The sequence below is a fragment of the Chinchilla lanigera genome, unplaced genomic scaffold (assembly GCF_000276665.1).
Source record: "Chinchilla lanigera isolate Chin_1 unplaced genomic scaffold, ChiLan1.0 scaffold00013, whole genome shotgun sequence".
Lineage (NCBI taxonomy): Eukaryota > Metazoa > Chordata > Mammalia > Rodentia > Chinchillidae > Chinchilla > Chinchilla lanigera.
In genome coordinates, this window is record NW_004955414.1 from 28,001,280 (window position 1) to 28,011,400 (window position 10,121).

Genomic DNA, 10,121 nt, shown 5'->3' on the forward strand with positions numbered 1-10,121 from the left:
AATTCCCATTTCTAATTTAGACACTTTTATCTTCTATTCACTACAAGTTATCAATAGCTGTTTAAAGTCTTTGGTAATCCTAACATCTGGGTCACAGTGGAATTAGCATTTATGTTATGTTTTTTCTCTTGAGAACTGACCACATTTTTGGGGGGCTTGTACACTGAGTGTCTCCTTCCTGACACACAATACCCAACACTCACAACTTGCAGGAGGAGAGGTTTGTTTCACCTCACAGTTTCAGTCCATGGTTGGCTCTAAGGCAGAAACGGCACAGCAGGAGGACATAGTGGAGCAAAGCCGCTCACATCATGGCTGCCAGGAAGCAGAGAGAAAGAAAGGAGACACGGGTAAGAATGCACCTTTCAGTCACACCCTCAGTGACCCACCTCCAACCAGGAGCCACCTCATAACAGCACATTCAGCTCTGAACTCATGAGCAGATGAGTCCACTGATGAATGAGTGCAGCACAGCAGCCCATGATCCAATCATCTGAAAGTCCCATGTCTGGACACATGAGGCCTGGGGGAGTGGGGTGCTCTAGATCTAAACTCTAGCATCAAGTAAGACTGACTTGCATCCTGGGTAATTTGAATACTGTGTTGAAACTCCAAGTTCTGTTAAAACCCCATGGAGAAGGCTGATTTTGGCAGTGAACTTGTTTAGATTCAGGTTCTAAGTTCAACTTTATTTTCTACATCTGTGTTTCTAATGTCGATTGAATTTGTAAAGACTTTGCTACACTCCGTTGGGTTTGTAAGCAACACTTGTGAATCGTATTACTGTTCAGTTCTCAGAGCCCAAGTTATCTTTCTTTGGGCAGGGTTGACTCATGCTCTGAGGAGGGATGATCAGGTTGGGTCATACTCATAATTAGAAGGCTCCCTTCTCCAGTTCTGTCTTTTCAGATGTCTTCCACTCTCTCCAGGTATGAATTTCTTCCACACTTTCCAAATCTCCTCACTTCTCTGGCCAGAAATCTGTTACACACATCCAAACACCTACCAGTTTTCTTTCTGACCTTTAACTTCCTGTGCTCTCCCGTAGTTTCACATGACTGGGGCCACACCCAGAGTGAAGCCACTGGATAGATCAGAAGGAGCTTTCCCAACTCTCAGATCACAGGAACATTGTCTTCCAGTTCCTCTACCCGCAGAGATCAGTCTGTTCACAAGGTCTGAAGCATACATACCATCACCACCACCAATTCCACAGGGCAGCTTCACACACAGGGGTACTTTGGGTGGCCCTTTTCTAGCAAAGGAATAAAAGATGAACAACAACTAGGATTCTCCCCTGCACTCCCTGGCCTACAGAGGTCTCCTCTTTAGCCTTCAGGTAAAGAGTGGTTTTTATGGAGTTTTTGCTGTCTATAAATATTACACACAACTGCTGCAGCAGGGGCTGCCCTTGAGTTAGAGCTGGGAGGCAAAGAAAGAGGCAAAGCTAAGAAATTCATTCTCATCTGTCTGTTCAACATTTGACTTCCTTCCCCAATGTGACTACTCTTGCTTATTCTTCAGTCTAAAACTATTTTTTTTCCATTCTATTCAGTCATTGGTTGTAATCAGTAGGGAAGAAAGGCAGCTGTGGACTGTTGCCCAGCACCAGAAGTTACAAAGAAATTGTTAAGGCAAACAAAGGTTGGGAATAGACATTTGACAGTGAAAAACTCATGGAAATACACTGACCTTCATTTATAATCAAGGGAGTGGAAGTTAATGTGATAAATTTTGTATAGCACTTTGGTTTTGGTTTTTTGGTTCTTTCTGAGACAAGGTCTCACTATGCAGTTCAGGTTGGCCTTGAGCTCACTTTGTAGCACAGGCTGGTCTCGAACTCGCAACGATCCTCCTGCCTCAGCCTCCTGAGTGCTGGGATTACAGGCATGCGCCACCATGCCTGGCCTTTGTATAGCACTTTGACAAAATTTTTATCTTGAGAGAATAAGAGTAGAAGATATGAAAGGAAAGAGATGTAAGAAATTATTTTTATATTTTAGATGGAATTATAAATTGGTATAGCTGATTCTTAGCAAAGACATAATAGAGATTAAAAGAATTAAGAGACTATCACATTCAGTTCCATAGTCATAAATTTTAGACCCTATAAGAAATGATTTTCTAACAAAATTAAAATTATCAACATTAATCCAAAAAGTGGTATAAAGGTTGAAAGCACTTATAAAATTTGTTGCAAAATGATAAGGCATATACCAATGAAAATGGCAAGTCTAAGTGAGTTTAAAATTGATCCTTATCTAATCTATTAGATAAATTATTAGAATATGTATATTATTTTAAGATGCATAAAAATATGGAAATCTCAACTAATTTTAGAATGAAGCATTTTAATAATCAATTGGCTGAAGAGAATACAAAAAACAAGACATCAAGCTTATCTGTGTACTTAGAAAGAAACATGCAAAAAAAAAAGTTCTAAAAATATTAGCAAAAAATTGAACAGTATGTAAAAATAATACAATTTCACCAAATATAGTTTTTTGCAGAGATTCAAGGATGGTACAATGTAATGAAACTGATCAATAAACCATTATATAAAGAAGTCAAAGGATAAAAACTATATCATCATTACTCATCTGTCATCATCTGGCAAGTCATTCAAGATTAAAAAGCAGAGATGAGAGATTTTCTAATTAACTTTTAAGTCCCTCTAGTTGTATATGATTAGCATTTCATTGGCTCTTCTTAATTACATAAACCAACACAGTTTGGTTAAGCTAGCTTGAGTTGGAATGCCGTCACTTGCAATTGAGAATATAGTAATACAAACATCAATGTAAAAGCTACTAGGTAATAAGACATTATCCTATTAAGTAGTCATGTACAAAATAAATATTTTAAAGTCAATAGAGAGCCCTTATAGTCTGCTGGTGGGAATGTAAAGTGGTAAGGCCACTTGGGAAAACAATTTGGCAGTTTCTCAAAACGTTAACATCACATTACTGTACAGCCTAACAATTCTACTAGTATCTACTCAAGAGAAATGAAAACACGTCTTCAAAGACTTCATATGAGGTTATTAGCCTAGCAAGCCCAGGCCCTGGGTTCACTCTCACGCATCAGAAAAACAAAAAAGCCTTCATACAAATGTTCACAGGAATATTATTCACAATGGCCCCAAACTGGAAATAACCTAAATCTCTATCATTAGTGAAATGGATAGACAAAATGTAATATAACCAAACAGTAGCATAGTATTCAGCAGTAAAAGAAGCAAACTACTCTTACATGCTATCTTGTAGAAGAGCCCTGAAAAACATGCTAAGAAAGCCAGATGCAGACAGTGCATATTACAAGATTCCATTTATATGATTTGTTCAGGAAAATCCATACAGACAGAATGTTAGAGTGGTATCGACCTGGGAAAAGATGGGGAATGGGATTAACTATAAATAACCATGAAAGATCTTATCAGAGAATGAAAACACTCTAAAACTAGCTTATCATTATCATTGTATCACTTGGTAATACTATCAAAAGTCATTGACCCACACACTTAAAATGAGTACAATACTATAAGACAGCTTTATAGTGTTAAAAATAGATTCCTGATATTCAAACCCTAATCAAGTGAAATAAAGATAGAAGAAAGCATTCCACTTACAAACATAGAAAAACATAAAACATGCAGAAATAATATAACAAGAAATGTTTGGTATTTGTAGAAAACTATAAAGTTAGAGTAATAAATATTAAATCTTGAATAAATGAAGGAAAAGAGCTTGTTCTTAAAAATTATATTTCATTACTATAAATGTTTCCCACATTAAACCATATAGTTAGTGTATTCATAATCAAAATCCCAATAGGGTTGTTTTTACAAGAAAGAACTTGAAAGATGAGTCTTAATTTCATCTAAAGTTAACAATTTAAGAATAACGAGGAAAATCCTTTAAAGAACAAGAGGAATAGAAAATAGAAACATGTCCTACAATACTTTATTATCCCTAAGCTATGATCCTTACACCATTACCATAGCATTTGTAGATATATCAGTGGAACAGAAGAGTTACTAGATTAGCAAATAAATATGCAAACTTAATGTATTATATGTCAAATTTCAAAGCAAAAGAACTATGGAGTATTCAATATGTGGTATTTGGACTGCTGTCAAGTCATTTGGAAAAACATAAAGCATGATTCTGACCTCACTTCTTATACCAAAATAAAATCCAGATGGATTCTATTTTTGTAATAGCTGAGTGGGGAAGACTTCTCTAAGCATTTCACAAAGATCAGTGTCCATAAGAAAAAAAAAAGTTATAAACTGAATTGCCCTTCAGCTAATAGTATTTGAGAGCTTGCTGTATATGGGCCCTTTTCTAAGCATTCGATTCAATCTAAGATTAGGTACAAGTAACATATGTAATTAACACCACATCCCCATGACATAAGCCCTGTGAGTAGCCCTGTCAAGTGTCCCCTCTCCTGCACCTTCTTGGGTCTCTCAGCCTCACCTGCTCCTGGATGCAACCATTGGCTGTGCCTCATCACCACCTAAGCCAAAGGGCACGTGGCCCTGCTGCTCCACACTGATCAACACTTAGCTGAAGCCTCTGACCCCTCCCACAACCTCACCACTCACATGAACTGCTCTCCACATGGTGGAGCTATGGGCAGCTGGTCAGAGACAACAGCCAGTGTACAATGGCTCCCCCTACACTCCCTCCATACTTCCCTGCTTCTCTTTCCCTTTTACTCATTCTTGTTCGTTTGGGATTACATTTCTCCCCTAAAGCACTAGCACTTCATCCCAGTTGTCCGCTTCTTATGGAATCTAGAGCAGGACATTCCTTTATTCTGATCATGACACTGAAGCACAAAAAGATTTAAAAATTTACTAAAGGTCACCCAGCTAGTCATTCATGAAGCTAGGCTCTGAGTACAAAAAAGTTATTAATCTTACATAGTTTGACTACAAAGACAAAAATCCAACAGCAACTACCTTATTATTGAATTACTAAACATTGTTTTTAGGGTTGGGAGTATATGAGTCAGCTTTCCACCACTATGATAAAATGCCACAGGCAATGAACTTAGAAAGAGAAAAGATTTGTTTTGGTTCTCAGTTCTGGAAATTTCAGTTCAAGATGCAGTGCCTGTTTGCTTCAGGTCTTTTGGAAGGGCAGTATATCACGGTAGGAGTACCCAGCAGAGCAAACTGCTCACCTCCTGATGCAGGAAGCAAAGACCAAGAGACTAGGGCTCCACAGTCACCTCCAAAGGCACCCCTGCCATGACTTAAGGGCCATCCAAAAAACCCTACTTCCTAAAACTTCCACTACCAGTAGTTCCTCCTGGGCACCTGGCAGTCAACACATGAGTCTCCAGAAGGATGCTCAAAGCATACTGGCAAATACAAAAAGCAAAGCTGATATTATTTTACAGATGTTATCCCTGAATATACAGAAAAATTTAAATCTATAAATAAACTATTAGTCATACTAAGCTTGAATTAACTAATTGCTGCTGAATACAAGAGCAATATACAAAGCTCAGTTATATTTTGTATATGGTATTAGCAAGCTAAACACAAGTGTATAAACACCTCTTTTCATAGCCTAAAAATATCCAGAAATAAATCTGACAAAAAATGTATAAGATAGTCACAAAATTATAAAACATTATCTAGAGAAATTAAGGAAGAGTCCAAAATAGAGACACAGATCAGGTTACTGGATTGAGACACAATATCATGATAACATCATTTCTCTTCAAATTGAATGCAATCCTAATCAAAGTGCTAAGAATTTGGGGTTTGTGAAATTCATACAATACCAGTACAAAAGTTGACAAATAAAGGAAAAGAAAGAAATAGATCATAAGGAAAAACATGTTATTTTACTCTACACCACATCTAAACTCAGTTGAATCACATCAAAGATGAAATAAGAGGGGCAAAATTATATCAGTCTTAGGAAATAATATATTATCATTTTCTGATAGTTGGGAAGGACTTAAACAAGATGCACAAAAAAAATCATAGAGAAATACACATATAAATTTGACTTCATTTAAACATAAATCAAAGGAAATTTTAAAGTGAGGGAAAAGCCAAGCCACAAATAGAAAGCAGCTGTTTGCAACACACATAACTGGAAAAGGTCTTTTACCTAGACTATCATACTTTTTGTTTCCATAACAGTTTTCCACATTTTACTATAATGGAAATTGGGAGGCATGCTATGATCAATAGCAGTTTGTAATATAATTGACAATGATCTTTTTTTCTTACTGTAACAAAATAGTGATAGTTTTTAATCAATGAGATCTTAGATTTAAGCGGAAAACTGCAGATAAAGAACACTGGAGAATCATTAAATAAAAAATGACTCAAGATAAAATGTGAACAAATGATTTGAACAGACACTTCACAAATGAGAAATGGTCAATAAGTATGTAAAAAGAAATTTAGTCTCCTTAGGAATTAGTAATGCAAATTAAAATTACAATGTTACAGAGAGGCAAAATTTTTAATTCTGATGAAAACTACTGTTGGCAGGGGATACAAGGAAGCAGGACATTTCTTTCACTGTGAGTGGACAGTAAATTGGTGAAACCACTTTGGAACACAATTTACATTACGTAGTACAATGATTGTGTAAATTCTATGATCCAATCACCCCTTTGCTCATTACACATCATAGAAAAACTTACATTTACATCAGAAGATATGTGTGGGGCTGGGGATTTAGCTCACCGGCAAAGCGCCTGCCTGGCAAGCGCAAGGTCGTGAGTTCGGTTCCTGGTACCGGAGGAAAAAAAAAAAAACAAAAAAAAGCAGAAAAAAAAAGAAGATATGTGTAAAATTATTTAAAACACTATTATTCAGAATATAAAAAACTTCCCATCAATAGTTTTAAATGCCCATCAATAGTTTAACAGATAGACAAACAGATTTCTATCCATGCAACAGAATACTATATATAAATGAAAATGAGGGAACAGTAGTTACTTGCAGCAATATGAATGAATATCATTATTGATGTTAGATGAAGAAAATCATAGAACATGTGTTAACTATGATGTCTTTCATATAAAATTCAAAGTAGTCAAAACTAAAGACTATTTAAGGATTAATGGTTAGATGATGCTAGTACAAACGAGTCAGATTGTCACAAAAATCAAGGTCACAGTTTCATATGGAAAAGAGAGAAATATTTGTGATTATGAAGGGGCAGAGACAACTTCTAAGATGCAGGCAATTTCTTGTCTGTTAGCCTGAATAAAGACTGTACCAGTGTCCAATTATAATTCATTAAAATGTGCACCTCAAACTACATAATCTTCTATATTTTCATATATTACATCATTTAAAAATGAGCCAAAAAGCAGGTTACAAAGAAATATTATCTCACTTAATTTTCATGTTTACATATGCTAAGTGTAAATCAGTAGCAAAATTCTAGGATATATAAAAAGTGTTTTATGGGGTGTTTCCTTAAGGTTTTAAATTGTGAGTCATAAGATATTCACAGTCTATGCTATCTGAATTTTTGCAATAAGCATATATTACTTTGTAATTAATTAAAGCAAGTAAGACATTAAACAACCAGAAAAGATGTGCCAGGGAAAACACTAGGTATTTAGACTAGCCAACTTTATCCAAATAATTCAAATGAAATATTTCCTTAAAATCTCATATTCTTTGCCATAGTACCTGTGTAGCTAAGACTCAGGTTTCAAAAGCCAATTAAGGCCCTCCATGAAACTCTATAAGCACAACCAAAATTCAGGTGTTGGCTGTAATTCTAAGTAAAATTCCACTATCACATTATGTCCCAAGTAGCTCTTTACCTCTTAAAATAAGTCTCAGCTTCTTTAGACAATACTATAGGCCCTCTTCCAAATATGAGAAAAGCCAAAAATTTTGCAACCTTTTCACAAAGATATTGTGAAAGCCACAGATGAAGCATAGCAGGGCAGTAGTGGAGTGCAGCAGGTGTCAGATTTACAAACATATATCCAACCTAACCTATCACTTCCACGTTTACTTAGCACCATGCCACCTATAACTACTTAGTAGACTAATGGTATTTTCTATTCCCTAAAACCTTTTATTAGTTGAATTTATAATACCGTATTACTACGTCATGACCACATTCTCACCAGCATTTTCCTTTCCTTTTTTAACTGAATGATACTCATGCCAAATATTTCCATTTGTAAAATGTCAAAACCCCATTGTTCAACCCAGTGAATGCTGGTTGTCCAAAATAATGGAGAGACGCAATCATAGGCAGCTGGTGTTTTAACTTGTGTGATCTCTTGGGTTTGACCTACCACCTTGAAATTGCACCTTGCCAGGGATTAAGCCAGTGGGGTGCTGGCAAACATTGAGCAACCTGCTTTCACTAGGGCAGAGTGGCCTGTAGCATTTGCCCATTTCTGTGGTGTAAATGTTCCACCGCAACCAATGTCAATCTGCCTGTGTCATATCATTGAACACAGAGCTGGAGAAAGTGCACAGAAGTGTACTGCTATACCGTATTTCCACAACTCAAGAGCATAAATAACAGTAACACATAATGAAATCATTAAAAATAGTAAGTTCAGGGTATTTGCTATCATTGCTTTTAATATAATTTTAAGTTTATAAAATGTAATTTTTAATAATAACTGCACTTTATAATCAGCTACAAAATTCCTTTTTTCTTTAAGTTAGAAACAGGAAAAAAATGCTTACTAAATTCAACTTAAAACTAGGATTTACAAATTATAAAAGTGAGTTACACTAATAGGTAAAAATCCACTGGTCTCATCCTTGCTCTACTACATATGAGCTCTGGGGCATCATTACACCTCTCTGAGTTTCAGATCTTCATTAGTAAGATGAGTATCTTGTAGGTGATTATGAAGACTAAATAAAATAAAGTCTTATAAAACAGCACAGTACTGGCATGGGGGATGTGTTCAAAAAATGGTGGCTGATATTTTCTGTTTGTCAAGACCACTCTTATGTAGTTTCACATATGAAACAGCTTATGAATATTTATAATAATATCAACTATTGATTGACAAGATTGTTACCAAAGAAGAAATACCTTCCATTATCCAAAAATGCTAAATCACAGTTTGTGACTTGCACCCTGACCTCCTGGAGCTCACAGACACAGGCAGTTGGTGATCACTGCCAGCATAGCCCACATCTGGCTCCTGTGCACACCCTGAGCTGCCTGGAGACAGGGAATCAGGTGGTCCACAAACTGTTGACCCTGTAATTTGTGTCTGCCCCTGGGGTTCTGCCTGTGCCCTGAACTGCCCAGGGGACACAGGACCACTGATCTGTGATTGTGCCACCAGTGCTGCCTCCTTCTGGGTCATACACATGCCCTGAGCTGCAAGGGGACACTTGATCAGACAGTCTGCCATCAGCTGACATCACAATTCGCATCTGTAGAACTAGAGAGAACTAGGTACATGTCACCATCTGCCAGAAGACCCCAGACTAAGCAGTGCATCTCAGTGGACACTGAGGGGCAAGCCTGACCACCAGGAAAACTAGGGACACTAGCAACATTTGCTGAGCTGCCAGGGAAGAGGGAGACTGAGTGTTCTGCCTCTGGCATCAAATATGACAAGACGAAGGACTAAAGCACAATCTCAGAACTCCACCCTACTTAGAACAAGTCCAGGAGACATCAACATAGAAGAACTTGGTAAACACACACTTGAAATTGCTGAAATGATTGCAAAAGAAGTAAAGAAACAACTTCACTTCACCATAGAAGAGATCAGATCAGAAATAATCTCTCAGGCAAAAAATGAAATAACAATAATAATGAAAGAATTGCTCAGTACGTCTAGAGAAGAAATATATAAAAAAATAGATGAACATAGGCAACAGATACACAGGCAACATAGGAAACATTACATGAACAATATAGGAATGAACTAGAATGCATGAAACAGATTCAAAGAGACATCCAGGAAATCAAAGCTTCCATTGAAAGCTGGCAAAGCCACTTGAATGAAGCTGAAGATAGAATTTCAGATCTTGAAGACAGCATGGTAGCTAGCGATTATGAAAGAAAGGATCTCTTAAAACCAACAAGGAACCAGAAAAAAATCAATTCAACAGCTGCAAGATGAGGCAA